The sequence below is a fragment of the Lithobates pipiens genome, unplaced genomic scaffold, assembly GCF_037356315.1.
Source record: "Lithobates pipiens isolate NorthernLeopardFrog02 unplaced genomic scaffold, aLitPip1_a1.2 Scaffold_8, whole genome shotgun sequence".
NCBI classification, from domain to species: Eukaryota; Metazoa; Chordata; class Amphibia; order Anura; family Ranidae; genus Lithobates; species Lithobates pipiens.
Genome location: NW_027507903.1, coordinates 401,746,730 through 401,769,743, shown reverse-complemented (window position 1 = coordinate 401,769,743; position 23,014 = coordinate 401,746,730).

Below are 23,014 nucleotides of genomic sequence, written 5' to 3'. Positions count from 1 at the left end.
GATGTTCTTTTTGCTCAGCAGTGGTTTTCTCCTTGGAACTCTGCCATGCAGGCCATTTTTGCCCAGTCTTTTCCTGATGGTGGAGGCATGAACGCTGACCTTAACTGAGGCAAGTGAGGCGTGCAGTTCCTTGGACGTTGTTGTGGGGTCTTTTGTGACCTCTTGGATGAGTTGTCGCTGCGCTCTTGGGGTAATTTTGGGCGGCCGGCCACTCCTGGGAAGGTTCACCACTGTTCCATGTCTTCGCCATTTGTGGATAATGGCTCTCACTGTGGTTCGCTGGATTCCCAAAGCTTTGGAAATGGCTTTATATCCCTTTCCAGACTGATAGATCTCAATTACTTTCTTTCTCAATTGTTCCTGAATTTCTTTGGGTCTCGGCATGATGTGTAGCTTTTAAGGATCTTCTGGTGGACCTTACTGTGTCAAGCAGCTCCTATTTAAGTGATGCCTTGATTGTGAACAGGTGTGGTAATAATCAGGCCTGGGTGTGGCTAGAGAAATTTAACTCAGGTGTGGACAACCACAGTTATAGTATGTTTTAACAAGGGGGGCAATCACTTTTTCACACAGGGCCATGATGGTTTGGATTTTTTTTCACCTTTAATAATAAACACCTTCATTTACAAATTGCATTTTGTGTTTACTTGTGTTGTCCTTGACTATTGTTTAAATTGGTTTGATGTTCCGAAACACTTAAGTGTGACAAACATGCAAAGGAACAGGAAATGAGGAAGGGGGCAAACACTTTTTCACACCACTGTATATATATATATATATTTATATATATATATATATTTATATATTTATTTATTTATTTTTTTATTTCAGGAAAAAAAAAAAAATCTATTACTATATATTTTTGGAACTACTATTGTTTTTTTTTTTTTTTGGGGTGGGGGGTTTGAAACAAGATGGACTTGCATTTTTTTGGGCCAAGCAGGACTATGCAAGTAGAGATAGATAGATAGATAGATAGATAGATAGATAGATAGATAGATAGATAGATAGATAGATACCCAAACCATCATTTTAGCCTACACATGATTGCATGTTCAAAATCAGCAGAGCTTCCCCTCATTTCAAATGTTAAGCCTCAAATTTACAGCGAATGCACTTCCAAGTGCACTTGCAGTGCTTTAAAAATTGCACTTGAAGTTAGCATATTTACATGAACATGTGTTTTGTTAATAACCCCCAGAGTCTTTTGACATGTATCTGCCTACTCACAAATAAACTTTGTTTTTTTTAACCCAAAATTATACAAAAATATTGATAAAAAAAAAAAAAGAAACCATACAAGATTTTTTTGAAATCAAAAATTTTTATTTTTCCTCAGAACCAAAATAAATCAAGAGGGAGGCAACACTGGAGACAATTTTGACGTTTGTGAAGCCTTTTGTCCCCCAGGCACACATCAAGTGAGTGGACACCAAAATTCCGAACCTGCGTAGCATGTACATAGGGAGCACAACCAGGTCCTAGAATCCCAAAGACCAGGAACAGCAGCAGATGAGATCTATGTCCCCAGACTGTGGTACTACAACAGCCTGCGTCTTCTTTCAGAGCAGACTGAAGCCAGGCAGTCACTTGCGACTCTTCCGTCTAGCCTTCCCTCCACGCTTCGCTGGGGGCTGTGCCTCTGGTGGTGGAGTTGTGGTAGGAGGAGGAGGAGGAGGAGGAGGAGGAGGAGGAGGAGCAGCAGTAGGGTCTGTTTTGTAGAGCTTCGTGGTGGGTGTGAGCTCACCCTTCAGACCCAGTTGTATGGCATCAAAGAAGATTGCCTCACACATGTTTCTTTGGGGTTTGTCCATTTCTTGGAGCTTGCTAGCCAGATAAGTGGCATAGGCCTCCTGCGGATTGGGGGGTTTGGACAAAATCTGGGTGGCTCGCTGTATCAGCACCAAGGACTCCTCCTCTGTACGGCCCATCCTCCTGGGCCTTTTGCTGGCTAGGCGGAGGGGAGGGACCTGGCTCTTAGTCCTACTCCTGCTGGGCCCAGCTAGCTCCTGCGTGTGGCTGGTCCCGGCCTCCTCCTCCATACCACTGGTCCCGGCCTCCTCCTGGGTGAGCTCATCCTGTGTAAAAAAACAAAGCAATCAATAACTAAAATATGTCTATATTTAGAAATCATCAATCACTAACAATTTTACAGTTCTCACTTGCAAATACATTTGTCTTGAAATACAAAAGGCTATCATTTTGACACCATCATTTTTCCATCAGTTCATTAAGATTTGAGCCACATTTGTGTAAACTACTGTATCCTTCTATCTAATTTAATTTGTGATGAAATCCTAGATTTGGAAGTAATTCAAACATTGAACTTGACATCATTAATATTTGAGCAATCCAAATCTTAGAAACTAAAATATACCTGGCTCCAGCTGGGCGCATCAACTTCGTCCAGCAAGGAAGGGTCTGGATCTTCCAGGGATGGCTCACCTGAGGCGGAGGGAAGGGTGGAGGGACGGGTAGACGGAAGAGTCGAAAGTGACGGCCTGGCCTGGTCATCCATAAAACGCAGCCTGTCATAATACCACAGCCTAGGTACATAGACCTGACCTGCTGCTGCTCCTGATGTTTGGGACTCTAGGATCTTTCTTTGCTCCCGCCTATACGCGCTACGCAGGTTCTGAATTTTGGCGTTCACAAAGGCAGTGTCTGCCTGGGGGACTCGGGTTTTCACAAACGCCAAAACTGTCTCCAGTGTCTTCTTCCGGGCAGCACGGATTGGGTATTGGGGGTGTTTTGTATCCCACAGATTGCTGTGGGACTCCACTAGATCTATAAAGGTGGAGAGGAAGGCCTCCTCTTTAAAGGGGTCTGCAGTATACTTTTGCATTTTCTGAAAAGAAAAAAAAAAAAAAAAAAACAACAAAAAAAAAAAGTCAGACCAAATGCACACTATATTGTGACAATGTAGGCGAGACACACACTACTACACACGCTACCCCCCCCCCCCCCCCCCACACACACACACACACACACACACACACACACACACACAGACAAACACAAACACTCCCCCCCACACACACACACTCTACACACACTACTGCCCCCCCCACCCCCCCCCCACACACACACACACACACACACACACACTAGCCCCACCCCCTATACACCCACCCCCACACTACCACACAAAACACCAAGCCCACTCAACCACCAACCCACATAGAAATCAATTAAACATCAATAAGAATAAAATTCAATATGGATATCCCTAACGCAGGCTTTAAATTAACCGAAAATAAAATGATAACTATCTTACCGTCGCGTGTAGCACTCGCTGCTCCCGTTCGGACAAGCGTACGGCCTCGTGGTACCGCTTTATATACGGCGCATGCGCTCAGGCTCCGCCTGCGTCGCCCACCCCTGACGTTCCTTGCGACCGTGTTTCCCCGCCCCTTTTACCCTCCTTCCGCTGTGGGTGTATGAGAGTGGAAAATGGCGGATGCAAGTTCAATTAGCAGCGTGAGCAGCGCGGAGGAAAGCCATGGGCCCCAAGCAAGGAGGAGATATAAGGCCACCAATATGGCGTTCGAAGAGATGGTGGAGATGGTATCTATCCTTAAAAGTGAGGATTATGATGGGGAACATGGCCCTTACCCAAAACCAAATATAAGGAAAAGCGCCATCTTGGACGAGGTGGTCACAGCCTTGGAGTCAAAATTCGGGGTACGGAGAGGAAAGGACCAGCTGCGGAAAAGATGGTCGGACATCAAGTCCAGGGAGCCGGAGCAATATCATCGGATCATGAAGGCCCTGAAAAAAAGTGAGTAAACTGCGCTTTTTCCGTGACTGTCGGACATAATCGTTCGTGTACATACCGTATCTGAATCCGGCGGATTTGATCCTAATCATTCGTGTAGGTACCTTATGTGAATCCAGCGGGTTTTATCCTAATCGTTCGTGATCATACCGTAGGTGAATCTGGCGGATTTGATCTCAATCGTTCGTGTAGGTACCGTTTGTGAAACTGGCGGATTTGATCCTAATCGTTCGTGTACATACCGTATGTGAATCCGGCGGATTTGATCCTAATCATTCGTGTAGGTACCTTATGTGAATCCGGCGGGTTTTATCCTAATCGTTCGTGATCATACCGTAGGTGAATCTGGCGGATTTGATCTCAATCGTTCGTGTAGGTACCGTTTGTGAAACTGGCGGATTTGATCCTAATCGTTCGTGTACATACCGTATGTGAATCTGGCGGATTTGATCGTTCGTGTAGTTAATAGTTCATGTAATGAGCTCATATGGTTGTTCGTATATGTGGGCGTAAATAGCATGAATTTGTATATGGTGTAAATTTATCTGGTGTTGGATTAGATTTTAATTAGTTATTATTTCTTTGGTATTGTTCATGATAAACTGAATTGTCACGCTCAGTTTATAGGAAATTAATTTTTGCTAAAGTTTCCTAAATTTATTCAGTGCAATGTAGACTCAATCAAAAAAAAAAAAAAAAAGATAGATGATAGATAGATGATAGATGGTTAAAGGCTAGGTTCACATTGCTGCAATGTACGAGATCGAATGTGATTTGCACCGCACTGCAGTGCAAATCACATGTGATCTCTGTGTGATGCGATTTCAGCCATACATATAGTATGGCTGAATTTGCATCGCATCCGGCCCAAACTTGTACATGGCCCTTTTTTTAGTGCACAGCCGAATCGGATCACATGGGTATTCACACCATGTGGTCCGATTCCTGTCCGAGTTTAAAGATTGCACTGTGAAATGAGAACTAATTCGGAGGTGTCAATAAAACTTTACACTGATACTCCCAACAGGTCACATAGGGCAGTCGAACTGCACATGCGATGCGTGAAACCACAGTAGATTTGCTGCGTTCGCACATCGCACCAGTCTGAACACAGCCTAACTAAAAAAAAAGTCATTTTAAGGATGTATTAAACTAGGATCTTGTAATAACCAGCTAATAATTGTACACCACTTCAAACCAATGTTTCATATTCACAAAAGTATCTTTTATTTTTTTTATTTTTCTTTTTTTTTTCTTTTCATTCTCATAGGGAAACAAAGACTCAGCCAAGAGGCGGAGCAGCCCATGACCCCCCGACCTCGCCAGCCTGATTGGGCAATTAGCCCCAGCCCCAGCCCCAGCCCCAACCCCAGCCCTGCGTCGGTATTGGAGCTGCCCAGTCCTGTGTCTGCGAGGGAGCAGCCAAGCTCGGTATCCTCCGCTGGACCAAGCTCCGTAGCTCCACTGGATGAGCCGAGCCCAGGGCTAGATGTGGAGGAGGAAGAGCAGGTGGAGTTACACACCCCACAAAGTGAGTGTCTGACAACCCAGCTTAAGGTAAACAATTAATGGCTGTATATTTTAACCAATTTTTTTTATCTACACATGTTTTTAGGTGATCTGGTTGTGGTAGAACAAGTCGCGGACCCATTTACCAGTGATAGTGCCCAGAGGATGATTGGTGACATAATGGCCTGGAAGGGGCAGATTGACCGTATGGAGAACCAGATTCTCAACATACAAAGAGAACTGATTACTATGAGGCAGGGAATGAAGAACATGATCGATGTTTTAGGGAGAATCTAAGCCCCTTTTCCCTAAAACCCAATCAATCATGTTCTTCATTCCCTTGGAACAACGTTTTTAATGTTTTAAAAACATAGTTTTTAGAGGCCAAATTTTGAAGATGCACACGGTGTGTCAACATGTGCTATGTGCCATCAGAGGATCGCAATGGACGCATTTGGTGTTTGCAAACCCTTCCTCATTCTAGTATGTGAGAGGAAGGGATTGCACACACCAAACACGTCCATTGATCACTCATGATGGTACATAGCACATGTTGACATTACCATTTTTTGGTGTGCATCTTCAAAATTTGGCTTTACCCCTTGTTTTATGTAAATAGTTAAAAATCTGATTTTATTTTTTTATTTTTGTGATAATTGTTTTTTAGATATTTCTATATATATTCTATGTTTACAAAAAAAAGAAAAAAAAAATTCCCAAAAAAAGAAAACAAACAATTAAAAAAAAAAAAAAAAAACACCAAAAAAATATCTAAAACAGAGGCACTAGTTGGCATGTGCACTATTAAAAAATCAAAAAAAAAAGATGTGTGTGTGTGTGTGTGTCTACTTCTTTCAATACTCAATACCAGTTTGGGAAGTCATTTTGTGTTTTCTGTCACAAAGGGCCTTATTTCCTATTGTCAAAAACCACTTTGCAATACAAATGCACTAGGACAGGAATATGCAATTAGTGGAAATCCAGCTGTTGCAGAACTACAAGTCCCATGAAGCATAGCAAGACTGACAGCCACAAGCATGAGACCCAGAGGCATGATTGACTTGTAGTTTTGCACCAGCTGGAGGTTGGCCAATTGCATATCCCTGAATTAGGACAATGTAGGAGACAAGCAATGTGAAAAGCAAACAAGAACCAAACTTAAAAATGTGAACAGACAAGACATATTTCAAGAAAAAAATTTTTTTATTGCTCAGCTGGCATTGGAATAGCCCCCCTACCATTAAAATAGCTGACATAGCGGTCACACACCTCACGTGCTGTTTGGGGGGCTAAGCCAGGAAGGGCATGATCCAGCCCTGTCAGTTCTGGAAATATGAGTCCGGCCTCAGGCCCAATAGGCTGCAGGTACTGGTTACCTGAAAATTTACGTAGAAAATTGTGCAGAATGCAGCAGCACAGAATCACATAGTTCAGTTTATATTCTACAAGGTTGATCGCTCTCAGTAACAGCGGAACCGGCTGGCCATAATGCCAAAGGCACTCTCCACAACCCTTCTTGCTCTGGCCAGCCGGTAATTAAAAACCCTCCTCTCCGGGGTGAGGGTCCTTTGGGGGAAGGGTTTCATAAGATGTTCACTCAGACCGAGCGCTTCATCAGCCAGAAACACAAACGGTAGACCCTCCACATTCTCGGCATCTGGTGGCAAGTCCAGGCCACCAGTGATGAGACGGTGGCAGAACTCGGTCTGCCTAAAGACTCCTCCGTCAGACATCCGGCCGTTCTTCCCCACATCCACATAAAGAAAGTCACATTGTGCCGACACCACTGCCATTAGCACCACACTATGGAACCCCTTATAATTCCAATAGTAGGACCCCGAATGTGGTGGGGGCACAATCCTCACGTTTCCCGCCGATCGCCCCTCCGCAGTTGGGGAAGTCCCAACGGGCAGCGAATTGGGAAGCCACAGTCTGCCATTCCTGTGGCGTGGAAGGACACTGGGGAGTCAAACACAGGGAAAAAAAAAAATTTTCATTAAATAAAAACAATTCATAACAACTAAAACACCAAGCCCCAATATAGCACGAACTCGTTCCCGAGTACGTCCACTCTCCATGGCTTTGAAACGGTCGGCTGGACAGACAAGCTCAACTGAACGCACTGAAGAACAGCCAGACCTATGAAGAACGACCTGAAACACAGAAACGAGCGGACCAGAAGCGCCCAACAGGTACAACTGATCCACGCGTACCGAAAGGCAGATATACACCTCACAGGTAGACTGCGCCGCAGTGAACGGACAAATTAAGCTGAAGTCTAAAAATCGCGAATCGTCTCTAACCAAACTTCTACTAACGCAAAGTCAGCAGAAGGAGCCCAAAGGGTGCTTTGCTGTGTCTTGTGCTTCCTGTTTCTAGTCCCGTCGTACGTGACGTACGTCATCGCGCACGGTTTCAGCGGACTGTTTGTTCGTCGTGTGTGGCCATGTCCGTCCATGCTAATTTTGAGCGGACTGTTTGCCGAAACTGTTTGACGGACAAAGTTGGGCGAACAGTCCGCGCGTGTGTACGCGGCCTTAATGCTCCATTCTCAATACCTGAAATTTTGAAGGTCCTAGAATCTCTGCCCAATAATAAATCTCCAGGACCAGACGGCCTACCGGGGGGATATTATAAATGTTTCAAGTCTATTCTAGTTCCTCATCTACTTAAGGTATTTGGAACAGCTGCTGTGTCTGCCTCTTTCCCCAAAGAAATGTTGGAAGCATTAATTGTCACTCTGCCCAAACCGGGGAAGACACCGGTTGCACCCCAAAATTTCCGACCTATCTCGCTTCTGAACACCGATTTGAAAGTGTACGCTAAACTAATAGCCTTAAGATTAATAGACATTATGCCCACCATTATTCACCCTGTCCAATCGGGTTTTACAAAGGGGAGGCAAACCTCTGATGCCACCAGGAGATTAATTGATATAATACATCTGACACAGAGGAATCGGACGCTTTCTCTGCTCCTAAGTCTAGATGCAGGGAAGGCATTCGATAGAGTTCATTGGATGTATCTTACCAAAACACTAGAAAAATTTGGATTCAAGGGTCAAATCCTGTCGGCAATATTAGCCCTCTACACATCTCCTTCAGCTAGAGTATACACATCCGGCATGCTGTCCAAACCATTTTCGATTTCGAACGGGACACGTCAAGGATGCCCACTCTCCCCTCTCATTTTTAATATGTCAATAGAACCTTTAGCGCAAGCATCAGACAAAACACACAGGTACATGGGTTTACTATAAAAGATCATAAACACGCTATAAACCTTTTTGCAGATGATATAATTCTAATGCTTATGCATCCGGTGTCTTCCCTGACCAATGTGACCAAATTATTACAACGATTTAGTGATGTATCATACTACAAGGTAAATAATTCCAAGTCGTATATACTAAACTTAGGCGTAGGTTTACAGGACAAAACAACAATTCAAAAAAACCTATCCATATGTGTGGAATGATAACAACATTCCATACCTAGGGATCAAACTTACTGCACAACCAGGCATGCTGTTCCTAACTAACTACTTACCATTGGAATCAAAACTCAAACAAGATCTAGACAGAATCTAAGTAAACACATCCTATCATGGTCCAGCAGGTTAGCTGCTTTCAAAATGCAAATTTTACCACAAATCTTATACATATTTTGTACTATACCTATTCCAATAACGATTTTTTTTTTACAAACACTACAAAATATCCTCTCCAAATACCTTTGGGAAGGGAAGAGAGCTAGAAACTCGACCTCTACACTTCAAAAAACAAAACCAGCAGGAGGTATGGGTTTATCAATCTTAGCTGATTATTGGCTGGCTGCGACATTAGCTCAACTTAAGGAATGGTTCGCAGTGCACCCTACCACCTTATGGGGAGAAATAGAGAGTACTCCGATCCCAGGAGGGAATCTATATGATCATATAATGGTTCACACTCTTATTAAAAAGAAAATCACACTTCTGCCTTTACCAATGGTAGCATCCATTAATGCTTGGAGAGTCTTAACAATATCAAATTCCTTAGCATCCCCTATTCTGCCCATTCTTCTCTATCTTCCCTAAAGCTACTCATCCCTGACCTATAAAACTGGACATCGGCAGGAATCACTCACATATCTGATGCATACTGTTAACTGATAATATGAAGTCATTTGAAGCCCTACAGAAGGATTATGCAGTACCCTACTTAGAACACCTCACCTACATCAGAATAGGATCTTACCTTTTCTCTAATCATATCCCAAACTACAATCTCTATTGGAAACGTAAAACATACCTTACTGGCACAGTACATCGTAGAGGGGGAATTTCACTTTTTTATCACTCTCTCAACAGCAAATCTATCTTTGCAAAAACAAATTCCATTCTAGCCTGGGAACAAGACCTTAAACAATCTTTTTCAATGGACCAATGGCTTACAGCTATTAGATATTAGATATTAGATATACCCAATCACGAAATGCACCAATCTTTGGGAAAGGTCACATAAAATTATACAAAGATGGTACTTAACGCCATATAAAATAGCAAAATTTGACAAATCAACATCTCCAACATGTTGGAGACAATGCACTCAGGTTGGTACTCTACTCCACATTCTATGGAATTGTGAGAAACTTTCCAGATTCTGGGTGGAAATATTCACTATATTTTACCAAGTGACTGGTCTGAATACTCAACCATCTCCCTCGTTAGCAATTCTAAATGTGGGAAATGAAAAAATCCCTAAAATACACAGCAACTTTTCCATACACCTATTCTTGGCATCTAAACTAGTAGTACTCAGACATTGGAAATCTAAAGATCCTCCACAGGTGATAGAGTTGATACGTACGCTTCATACACATTACACTTACGAATATATGCTAGCATGCAAAGCAGGCAAGCAAGCTACCTTTTCACCACAATGGCAGGCATGGACCAAATGGTATAATATCCATAAAACCACCTATAACTGATTATTATCATACACCTTTGAAAATACTGTTCTTTGTCCACTCTATAATATTTGTGCTCTTTATTTGAGCCATAGGTCCAAAGAGTCTATATAGTTTATATAGTTCTGATGTTTTTTTTTTGTTTGTTTTTTATTCTCTCTTTCTTTTCTCTATTCCAGTCTAATTAAGTGTACTCGACTTATGGTGAACATTAGCATACATATATTATTCATTGATTTTCTGATATTGCTCTTCAGCAGAACTTGAATCACTGGTAGGGAGCTCCCCGGTTGACCACAGCTAGTTCCCAGATGGGGTGACCGACTAGGGGCTGCAGACCCTTCCTTACTATTTATAAATGATACTTTCTCTTATTATCATATATAAACATGTTTCTGTTGGATTAACTCTATTCTGTATTGTTGATTGTTTTTACAACGTGATGTATATTTTCACCATTGTAACATGGAAAACTAAATAAAAATCTATTTGGAAAAAAAAGAATTCATTTCTGAACAAGCATGTGTTCAGTTACATATTCTTTAAGGTCAATCTCCCACTCAGTATTACTCATTTTGGGCATTCTGTATGTAGCTGTTAATATTTTAGAAGAAATTTGTATTTTAGGCTAACTAAAGACATCTAACATTATGCACAGTTAGGCATCTTCGCCCTGGTCACCATATAAACTTGCCCTGGCACTGGGAGTGCTGCAAGTTCAGTGTCACTGGGTGCAATAGGAGACAGTAGCATTTGTATGGCTACAATAGGAGTTATACAGTATGGACAGAATCTCATCTTCTGCCCATATAACAGCTACATACAGCATCTATATGGGCACAAAAGCAGTTATATGGGCACAACAGCATAAAGATGCTATTGTGTCTATACAGATTTTAAAATCTCCATTGTCTTAAGCCAACCAATGTTGCACCATGCAGGTGTGTTTTTTTTTTTAATTGATTGATTGCCTAATTGTATGTTTATTTATACCTTCACTTGCTGTGGTCACTCGCAGCATATTTTGCATGTTTTTGCATGTGGCTCAGATCGCCACGGCAAAACCAGGTACACTATCTCCCCCAAAAAGTGCCAAATGTGGCAATGGAAGGGGGAGGGAGCAAACAAGTGGATCTTCCCCTTTTGGGTGGAGCTCTGCTTTAACACTGCCACAAGCCACCAATAGGGGGGAGGTAGATTGAAAGTAGAATTCCAGCTTGTGCTAGCCTTAAAAACTGCCCCCTGCCCCCTTACCCATAATACCTATGCGGACTAACCTATTTTCAGACTGTTCCAATCTGGTCATGTTATCTCACCTGTGTGATCCAGCAGCGTATGCAGGTGAGAGGAGGGAGCAACAATAACAATTGTGACATGGGAACCTATGGGTGACATCACCTCATCAGACTTTATCAGCCGTTGCCAAGCGCTTTCTTCCCTGCAGCTGCTGTTGTCTGACACAGGTAAGATCACACGACCAGACCTTAAAATGATGCCCCCACCCTGAAAAAAGTTCTGCTCATGGACCCAAGATTGGTCTCATAGATATCAGAGGACCTTAGACCACCAGAGCAGGGGAAGAAGAGGCTGTAGGTACCAATAGCACAAAGAAGCCTGCAGGAGTAGAGGATTGGGCAATAAATCTGCTTTTTTCGAATCCTTTAAACAGAAAAGAAGAATTACTGTACATTATATTTAGGCCTCCAGGACTTTAGCTTTAGGAATGAAACTTCTAAAGTGTCTCACTAAGACTCTTTTCACACTGAAGGCACTTTTCCGGCATTTTAGTACTAAAAATAGTGAATGTAAAGTGCCTGAAAACGACCTCTCATGCCTCCCCAGTGTGAAAGCCAGAGTGTGCTAGCAGGATGGGAATAAAGTCCTGCAAGCAGCATCTTTGGGGCGATTTGGGAGCAGTGTATACACTGCTCCCAAAATGTCATGCTCATTAAAATGAATGGGCAGCGCCAGGGCCGTCTTTAATATTGATTGGACCCTGGGCAAACATTTTCTTAGGGCCCCCCATGCAATTTCGCTCTCCACCTTTTCTGAGACATACAATAAATAGCAGCTAGACTTAAAATTAGATTACTGTATCAGATCAGGCAGCGATTTTGATTGGTTTCCAGAGGTTACAGCATATCATTACTGCTTACTGACTGGTTGCTAGAGGTTACAGCACTCCTTAAGGCTCACTGATTAGTTGCTAGAGGTTACAGCACATTTCTGCTTGTTGATTGGCTGCTAGAGATTGCTGTACAGTAATACTGCTCACTGGTTGCTATAGATTACAGCACATTTTCTCCTCACTGCTGGGGGCATGATATACCTATGAATGCTGCCTTTATTTACATATCAATGCAGTTGGCCTCAGCTATTTACATATGCATGTCACTGCTATTTACATATGAATTTCAGTATTTACATGTAAACACAGGTCTGCAGGTGAGTCATCTGTACACAACAATAGGGCAGAGTTGGGCAGCATTAGTAGCAGCACAGGACTAAAACTTCAAGGGACAAAGGAATGTAAACGTGGATAGTTGGCAAGTATGAGGCAGCTTCTTTGGGCCCCACAACAATGACAGGGCCCATGGCAGCTGTACCTTTTGCCCTGCCTTAAAGTCGGCCCTGGGCAGCGCTGCCGAAGCAAAAGGAGCTGCATTAGACCCCTTCCACACTGGGACAGTGCTACATTAGCAGTAAAGTTTGCTGCTTTAAAGCTGCTAGTTTTACCGGCGCTTTATCGCTATCGTAGCACTGCTCCAGTGTGAAAGGGGTCTAATACAGCTCCTGTTGCAGGAAATGCCTGCACCTTGTAGCTCAGTGCAGACTTCCAGATAATAAGTAAGCCTGTCATGCAAGCAGGAAATTAGATCTTGGAGGGAGTCCCATACACACAGAATGTACACAAGGGGGTGTACACTTGGGTGTTCACTTTGCAAGGAATGTTGCAAGGGACAGTGCCTGAGAGCTTAGTGAATGCGATGAAGTTTCATCTTGTAAAGAGTACCCAATCACAAGCAAGGAACATAAAACAACAATCTATTTCCCCACACATGATTGGTTGATGGAAGTCAGCAAAGCGTCACCTTATTCACTGGGCTCTGAGGAAAATTCCATAGCAAAGTGCTGCTTCACTTACAAAGTGAACTATTTCCTTTTAGTAAATCAACCCTGGTGCCTCTGGGTTATCATAATGCAAGAAACGTGTCTTTCTTTTACTTTTAATAAAAAAATGTTTTTTTTAAAAAAAATCACAGTATCTGTTTGAAAGGGACAATATTGCATTAAATTACAAAATGGCTTTGATGGCTATTTTCATTAATCTAGTTTTTTTTAGCTGTAAAATGTGAGAATTTTATAAATGTATATCAATACTACTTACTAACTATGCTCACGATTCTAAATGAATACCGTTTGAAAATACACTCACATCAAGGTCCAAGGTTTTTTTTTCAGTCTACAGAAACTAGTAGTCATAGTGATGGGCTGAATTATATTGTTTTTAAAGGAGCCGTGGATTTAATAATACTTAAAGTGAAACAATAAAAGTGAAAAATGTATTTCAATATAGTGCCGAGGGGGGATCCCCTTAGACTGCCTATAAATTGTCACATATGTACTGTGTATAGAACCTGCTGCAGCAAAATTGCCATATGTAAAGAAAAAAATGACATTTAAATTGACTCGTGGTTGCAAGGTATTGCCGGCAAGACAACCAAAAAAATGTAAAATTTGACAAATTTATATTTTAAAACCGTGTGGGGTCCCCCGCCAAAAAAATCCATACCAGACCCTTATCCGAGCATGCAGCTGCAGCATTATTTAAGAAAGAATGTTTTTTCCATTGATATTATCAACTCTGCCCCTTCCAACACAAAGCAGGTGGCTCTGCCCCCCACCCCAAAGCACCGACCAGTGAATGTTGGGTTGGTGAGGTTGCCAGGTGGCCCCACCCCTTACCTATTTAGGAACTGTCAATCAGCAAAGCAGGCAGTCAGCATTAGCCTTCATCGGGGGCAGAGCTTTTTTTTTTAACATAGGTTTTATTGAGAAGAATTACATTACAGGATATGGTAAAAGGGATGAAGTATATTTTTTCAGGAAATAGCAGACATAAATCAAAAATCATGTAGCCTAGGTATTGTGTGCATAGGTGAATTACATAACAATGTCAATAATGAATGACAACATATGAGTAAAGACACTCATGCAGCAATAACGTGATGGATCATCTGTGGGGGTATCCCTAGAGACAAGAAAAACAGGGTGGAACTATGGAACAAAGGAGGGGGAGGCAGGGATGGGATTGGGGGGGGGTTGCACCAATTATGTTGCGTAATGACCTTCGGACGTAGAAATAGAAACAGAGCAGGATACTCTTAGAGGGGCGTTTGAATGGTTGAGATACCTATTAGGTGGGGGTAGGGTGGACTCATTATTGTGGTGTGGAGGATTCTGAGAACCCTCCAGGCAAGCGTTAATTGACGGAGGTGTCCACTGACCCCGGATTCGGATGGCGAGCCCCATAGTATGAGAAAGAGGTTTCAAAGTTATCAAGTTCCTCTGGAGATAATGTAGTTTCCATGAAAGATTGCCATCTGGAGTATAGACGGTTTCTGGAGTTTTCATGTTTAAAGTTGGTGTTGAGTTTGTCTTTATATAGTTGGTGTTGGTGTTGAGTTTGTCTTTATATAGTAGGTGCAGGAGTTCTCTTTTGATCTGTTAGACCTTTGGCTGGCAGGGGGAAGTCTAGTTCTTTAGAATGTATCTTCTGGCGACTAGGTGTGGAAGTTGGAGGACCATGTTAGTAGTTGTTTCTCCCAATATCCAAAGATAAGAAGTAGTGGGTCTTTTGGTAGCTTCAGCAAGGTTATACCATAAATGAATGATAGGACTTGATAGGACTTGTTCCCAGAAGGTAGGGATATACGTGCATGACCAGAAATGGTGGGTTAGTGAAGGTTTGGGTCATTGGCATAGAGGGCAGGTGGCTGATCCTGGATTGTTTTTATCATAGAGAAAGGGGATATAGGCACAGTGGAGGATTTTCAGTTGGGTTTCTCTCCGAGATTCGTTGGGGATCAATTGTAGGGTTTTGTTATAACCTTGTCAAATTTTGTCCACTATGTCAGTATCGTGAAAGTCTCTGCCTGAGTTTGTTGCTGATGAAGACTCTAGAGATGACGTTTTTTTTTTTGTAGGAGAGGTTTATATATTTTGGAGATTGTATAGGAGCCTTTTTGGATCATTTGATCTGTAATAAATGCTTTGACTCTTTTGCGCTCTTCTCTACATATGTTGGGGATGAAACTGACACATTTCCCAAAATAGAAGGCATGAGATTGGGGAAGGGAGAAGGATTCAGCAATGACTGTTAAGACTGTGGGTCACCCTGTTTCCTCATTACAAAGTCATGAGAAGTTTGTGAGTCCTTTTTTTGTGCTCCATCCCCGTGGGAAGTTTGGGTTGTCCTGGACTGGGAAATGCCTGGACAGGAAAGGTGAGTGCTTCAGGCTCTTTCTTGCTTCCCTCCAGGCTATAGCGGTATCTCGTAAAGGAGATTATGTTGTAAAGTTGAGGGGATAGATTTCCACTTACAGTGAAGCAGGGAAGCCAATGAAAAAGGATGGGCCATTGTTGTTTCAATGAGGTAGTTAGAGTAACAGGGGGATTGTGATATCCAATTGAGGCCTATTCAGAGAAGGCATGCTATGTTGTAAGTCCTGACATTTGGGAGATTTATACCTCTTTCGCATCTGGGAAGATATAGTTTCATAAGTGCAATGCATGGTTGTTTGTTTTGCCATATAAAATTTAGAGATGGTTTTATTTAATAATTGTATATGTTTATGTTTCAGAAGTAGCAGTATTGTTTGAAGTGGGTATAGTAGGCGTGCAAAACTGACCATTTTTACAAGGTGGCATTTCCCAGGAGCAAGAGAGGCAGATCCATCCAGTTACCCAATTCTTGGGATATCTTAGCAATAAGAAGGGGGGTGGTTGAGATGATATATAGAAGATGGTAGCTTCCCTATTTTTATGCCAAGGTAAGTTATGTGCGATTTGGCAACCATGAAGGGTGAGTGGGAGGTCCAGGGAGGGATTAAGAGTATGTCAATGGGGAGAATTTCACTTTCACTGTAGTTGATGCGAAGGCATGAGCAGAGTTTGAATTTGTCAAAAAATATTTTAATAATGGACATGTCGGATTGGGGCTTCTCAAAAAACATGAGAACATTGTCGGCAAAAAGGGAGGTGCGTAATTCGTGATTGCCAATGTTGAACCCATGTAGTGGGGCCTTTTGGGTTAGGAATCTGGAAAGGGGTTCAAAGGCTAGGTTGAATTGCAGCAGGGGGTGGAATTCGTCAGAGAGAAGGCCGGCTACCACCAGTCTGGCTGTGGGAGACGTGTACTCAGCTGTCACAAGGTGGTTAAAAGGGCCTGTGAAGCCCATTTTTGACATGTTCATTGAAAGCCATTCAAAGCTGACGTTGTCAAAGGCTTTCTCTGCGTCCAGAGTGATAATGGCAAAGTCACCCCCCGGATTACATTTTGCATGTTCTCCCCTTTACAAAGCCAGATTGGGCGGGGTGTATCAGGGAAGGGAATGATGTTGGTGAGTCTGGTAGCAGCGATTTTTGAGAGAATTTTGACATCTAGATTTAAAAGTGATATAGGCCTGGTTCAAGGGAGTGTTTTCCTTTCTTGGAGAGTAATTTGATAATGGCCTTGTTCCCCATGGGTAGGTATGGGCCGTCTGGCCAAATGCCTTTGTATACTTTGAGGAGGGTGAGTTCTATTGTTTTTTGTAGGGTTTTATAATATTCCCCTGTAAACCCATTGGGGCCTGGTTTTTGATGGTTAGAGATATTTTGGATAGGGAAATGGGTGCATTTAGTACCTCCAGTTGGGAAGAAGTGACTGTTGGTAGGGCTACTTTGTCAAGAAAGGATTGGGCAACCTTTTTGTCTATGGGGTCGGGAGCATACAATGATGTATAATATTGTAGCATAACTTAGTTGATCTCCTGGTGTGAGCTTTTAATGGAGCCTGATGTATCACGTATAGAGGTAATATGAGCGGGGCGAAAGGGGCCTTTGCAAAGTCTTGCCAGCAGTTTATCGGCCTTGTTGCCAAACTTGTGTAGTTTAGCGTCCATATGGGCACTTTTCATCAGTTCTAAAATGTCTGCCCAGGTGTCAAAGGCTCTTTTTGCAGCCCACCATTCAGATCTGTTTTTGGGTGAGTCTAGGGTATATAATGAGCATTGTGCTAGATGGAGTCTGAAGCTAGCCGTCTTGTACTTTGATAGGGTGTGTTTTTTGTAAGAAGTGGCATAGGAGATAATTCGCCCTTGAAGGAAGGCTTTGCCAGCTTCCCAGAAAAGGTTTGGGTTGTCAACATGCGACGAGTTGGCTGTGGAAAATTATTTCCATGCTTCCTCTATGTATTGTTGGAATTCAGAGTCGTTATGTAGGAAGGGGGGAAGTGCTATATTCTGGGATTAGGGTGAAGGCCATGGTTGTCCAGGATCGCTGATATTGGGACATGATCAGATATGCCTATATCGCAGATGTCCGCTCCGGATATCATTGGGACAAGCTTATCAGTACAGAAGAGGTAGTCGATTCTGGTGAAGACAATATGTGGGTTGGAGTAGAAGGTGAATTCCCTGTCTGCTTGGTGGAAGAGTCACCTGATGTCGTGGAAATGGAGGGAGTTCATCGTGGATGCTAATTGTGATATGCCAGAGGTCGTGGGTGTTTTGCGGAGGCATTTGGGTGTAGATCTGTCATCTTTCGGGTGCACAATGGTGTTGAAATCGCCCCCAACTACATGTGGGATATGCAGGATGTGTAGTAGTTTAGAGGAAAGCTCGCTAAAGAATTGTTTGCCGGGATTGTTGGGCGCATAGATATTCCATATTACAAGATCTCTGTTTCCTAAAACGGATATGTGCGGTGAGACCTTGATCATCGGGGTCTATGGAGATGGCTTCACAGAGGAGATTTTTGTGGATCAGGATGAGGACCCCTGATTTGCATCCAACTGCGTTGGATCCCAAGACTGTGCCTACCCAGAGTTACCTCATGCAATGAAAATCTAGGGATGACAAATGGGTTTCCTGAAGGAGGGTAATGTCAGTTTTGAGCCTCTGAAGGTGGCGCAGGATTTTAAGTCTCTTGTTGGGGGACCTAAGCCCTTTCACGTTCCAATAGGTGACTTTTATGGGGGACGCATGTGTTGAGGATTTAGGGCTGGCATTAAGGTAATAGTGGGCTCTGCCTTTTAGGGAGGGGCTGGTGCATTAATGCATAGCGATGTAAGTGTCAAGTGGGAGTGGGTGTTGGTGCCTGAGTGTCTGGTGTTGGATAGGTGGTGCGAGTAAAAGATGGGAGAGATGAGAGGGTATTTGGATGGGTAAAAATAGGAAACAAACAATATACAAAACATTGAGTGGACTTCGCTTTTTTCCTCATGGAGTCACTGTATAGGCCAGCTCCCAAGACTGACCCGAGTGTTGTATCGAACGGTCGCCCAAAAGGAGCAGCAGCAACTCTCGCAGCAATACTTGGGTTGTTAATGAGGGAAGGAGGTGGTTGTAAGCAGTAGGACCATATGAGTCACTTAAAGTATAGAAAATACTTAATAAGGTTGCGTGTAAACCTATATAGAACATAATATCAAACATAACATCAGGGCCTACCAGGTTAATGGAGAGTAGCAATAATGTAGCAGCAGGGCTCATTCCTGCACTCCAACTAGAGTATATGGGAGAGGTTGAAGTGTCGTGGCACCAGCACCAGTGCCTAAGGCCCAATTTTTCAGCTCCTGTATAACAGGGGCATGTAATACAATTTTTGATGCAATTCTTTGCAGCAGGGCTCATTCCTGAACCCTAACTAGAGTATATGGGAGAGGTTGCAGTGTCGTGGCTCCAGCACCAGTGCCTAAGGCCCAATTTTTCAGCCACTGTTTAGCAGGGGCATGTAATTAAATTTTTTTGATGCAATGCTTTGCAGCAGGGCTCATTCCTGCACTCCAACTAGAGTATCTGGGAGAGGCTGCAGTGTTGTGGCACCAGCAAGCAGTGCCTAGGGCCCAATTTTTCAGCCCCTGTTTAACAGGGGCATGTCATTTCAATTCTTGATATAATACTTCACAGCAGGGCCCATTCCTGCGCCCACCAAGAGTAACGGTGAGGACTTATAGTGTTGTGGCGCCAGCACCACCACCACAACCACCAAAGGCCCAATTTTTCTACCACTGTTCAACAATGGCATGTAATTACAATTCTTGATATAATCGTTCACATCAGGGCGCTCCAGTGCCCACCAAGAATCACTTTGAGGGCTTACAGTGTTGTGGCAACACCAACACCTTAGGCCCACATTTCTGCAGAGCATATAGGGCAGGCCCCTACTTTCAAACATCCAACTTACAAACGTCTCCTACTTGCAAACGGAAGGAGACAACAGGAAGTGAGATGAAAAAAGACGGATAAATTATACAGGGGTGATAACCCTTCCCTATGTTTTCCAAAAAGCTTAAAAATAGATTTTTTTAATTTAAAGTTTTTATTGAATATTTTCATCAAAACAGTAAAGATAAACAATCCTCAGAGCAAACAAGTGAAATCCTTCCGTACATAAATACAGCATAACTAGACATACATGTATCTAGAACAAAATATACAGAATCCAATCTATGAAGCCAACAGTGCGTACATTTGACATAATATCGGTATTAACTCGAACCCCTAACCACAAGTTAGACCCACAAAAGGGAGCATGTCTAGTCCCAGCACACGAGCCTCGGATCCCCTGACGCCCCAAACGGGATCAAGCTGCAGACCAGAGGCTGGGCCCATCCACCAAAACCAGGACACTCCCTTCTCATCCCTGCAGAGTTCAAGTACCTGAGATGCCGAAAGGATTTTTGGGCCAATAGCCAGCCCAGAACATGGCTGCTGTCTTTCTTAGCGCCCCCAGTGGAGCACATCCCAGAACACCAAGAGAGGTGAAGAGAAAGAGAAGAGAGAAAACGTGTGAGAAAGGAAAGGGGGGAAGAGAGAACGAGAGATAATGTAATAAGCTTAATCAAGTAATACCTGCCCCATTGGACAAATTACCAGGCTGCACCCCTGGGATAAGAGAAATATTACATAGTGTCGCCCAAGGTTCCCAGATCAACCGGAATCGCTCCGTTTTGTCGCTCCATTTGGCCACTACTTGTTCCTGTACCATAATCCATGTCACCTTAGATTTAAACATTCTATAGGAGACCGTGTGTTTCTTCCAGGCCTTGGCTATCGTAAGTTTAGCTCCAAGAAAAACAAAATACACCAGTTGCTGCGAATGCTTGGATAGAGCCGGGACTGAAAAATTAAGTAAGGCTAGACTGGGGTGAGGTAGTAAGGCAGTACCCGTAATAGAACTCACCGTGCGAAACACTTTCCGCCAAAAGGAGCGGATACGTGGACATGACCACCAGATATGAAACATGTCTCCGCCCATACCACAGCCTCTGAAGCACACTGGTGAGGAACCCGGAAAATTTTTTGCCAGCCTGGAAGGAACATAGTACCATCTAAATAAGACTTTAACGCCTGCCTCTATTAGCGAAACATTAAGGATACCCTTGTGAGCTCTCATCGAGGCGCCAAACCACTGCTTAGATTCCCATGAACATCCCAAATCTGCTTCCCACGCTCGAGCATAAGGGGGCTTGTTGTCCGACCCCATGAGAGCTGCGTAGATCAGGGAGATGCCCCCCCTCTGGTCCGTAGCCCCCGCACACCATTGCTCATACTCTGTTATAAAAGGAGGAAGTGGTTTAGAAGTCCAAATGGAATTCAGATAGTGTGAGATTTGTGTAAAACTGAATAATTCCGCATCAGGCATTTCTAGTTTCTTTTTGCAGTGTGTTAGAGTAAGAGGGCCAGTAGGGGGAAAAAAATGTCCGATTCTATATAGTCCCTTGTCCGTCCACCATTGAAAGGCTTTTATATCTTCCCCCGGGGGAAAATCCCCATTATGAAAAATGTGTGTTAGCGGTTTCAGTGGGGAGATCAACGAGTCCCGTGTGAATAGATTGGAGCTCAGCGCCATGGAGTGCGAAAGGGTGGGAGCTAGAATCGCAGGTCTGCGTTTGGAGTTACAACCCAATAGGAAATCTATGGTGTGGTGGGGAATAGACTGCCGTTCCATAAATAACCAGTCCGGTTTTGCAGAGCCAGAGAAAGCCATTGATATCTGGGCCAATTGTGCCGCCTGATAATAACCCCACAAATTGGGAAGACCCAACCCCCCTTGAGATTTCAATCGATAGAGTGTGGCCGAGGAGCACCTGTAACCTTTCTTCCCCCAAACAAACCTCACGATGTCCGTTTGTAGTTTGTTCAGAAAAATTTTGGGGACCGGAATTGGAAGTGAACGGAACAAATACAATAATCTTGGTAGAAGTGTCATTTTCACCGCATTAATCCTACCCAGCCAGGAGATGCCACAACCTGACCAACGAACCAAATCCGCTCTACATTTTTGCACCATGGAAGGGTAGTTAGCCTGGAACAATGTGTGTATATCTGAAGTGAGTTTAATTCCTAAGTATGGAATCTGGGATTGCGCCCACGAGAAGGTAAAATGATTTGATAGTTGCGATAGCATATCTGTGGAGAGTGTAATATTCAGAGCTAAAGATTTCTCCATATTGACCCGAAGTCCCGAAATTTTACTAAAATCCAATAAAGTCCGGTTAATTATGGGCATAGAGGTCAGGGGCGAGGTGACAAAAAGAAGGAGGTCGTCCTCATAAAGGGCGCATTTATGTTCGCAGGACCCGCACATAACCCCCTTAATGTCGGGGTTAGAACGTAAGGCAATGGCTAAAGTTTCTATGGCTATAGCAAAAAGAATTGGGGATAGTGGGCACCCCTGTCTTGTCCCCCTACCAATACCGAACGTGTTAGAATACCTGCCCAACAAACGCACCTGAGCCGAAGGATTAGATTAAAGTGCCCATATGAGGTTAAGAAAATATGTGCCGCACCCCCATCTCCCCAGAATATCTTTAAGGTATGTCCAGTCAATAGTATCAAAGGCCTTATGAAGGTCAATGGACAGCAGAAACCCCTGTTGTGGGGAACCCCCGTCCCATTGAGCCTTTAGGAGTGAAATAATATCAACTGCGCGCCTAATCTGGTCCGGTCCTTGTCTCCCAGGGATGAACCCCACCTGATCTTTGTGTATATACCTAGATATAAAGCTTGAAAGCCTGTTCGCCAAATTTTTTTTCATTATCTTAATGTCATTATTGATAAGCGATATAGGCCTGAAATTGCCTACCTCGCTGGCATCTTTACCAGGCTTTGGAATTACCGATATGAATGCTGAGTTCATGTCCGGAGGCATAGCGGTTCCATCCCTGAGAGAGTTAAACATTTTTGCCAGATAAGGGGCCAAAGAGGGGCCAAACTTCTTATAATAACCATTGGAGAAACCGTCCGGACCCGGAGCAGAACCCACTGAAAGAGTTTTAATAGTGTCAAGGACTTCTGCCTGAGTGAACGGATCCTCCATCAGATCTCTGTGTTCCTCCGAGAGCGTGGGTAATGGGAGAGCATTCAAAAGCGTCTCTCGAGCGCCCTTGGAGGAAATAGGCCCCGTTTTGTACAAATTCGAATAAAACCGCAAAAAGGCATCCATGACTTTAACCGGATTCTGAGAGAGTTCCCCCGAGTGAACCCTAATTTTAGGGAAAGACTGA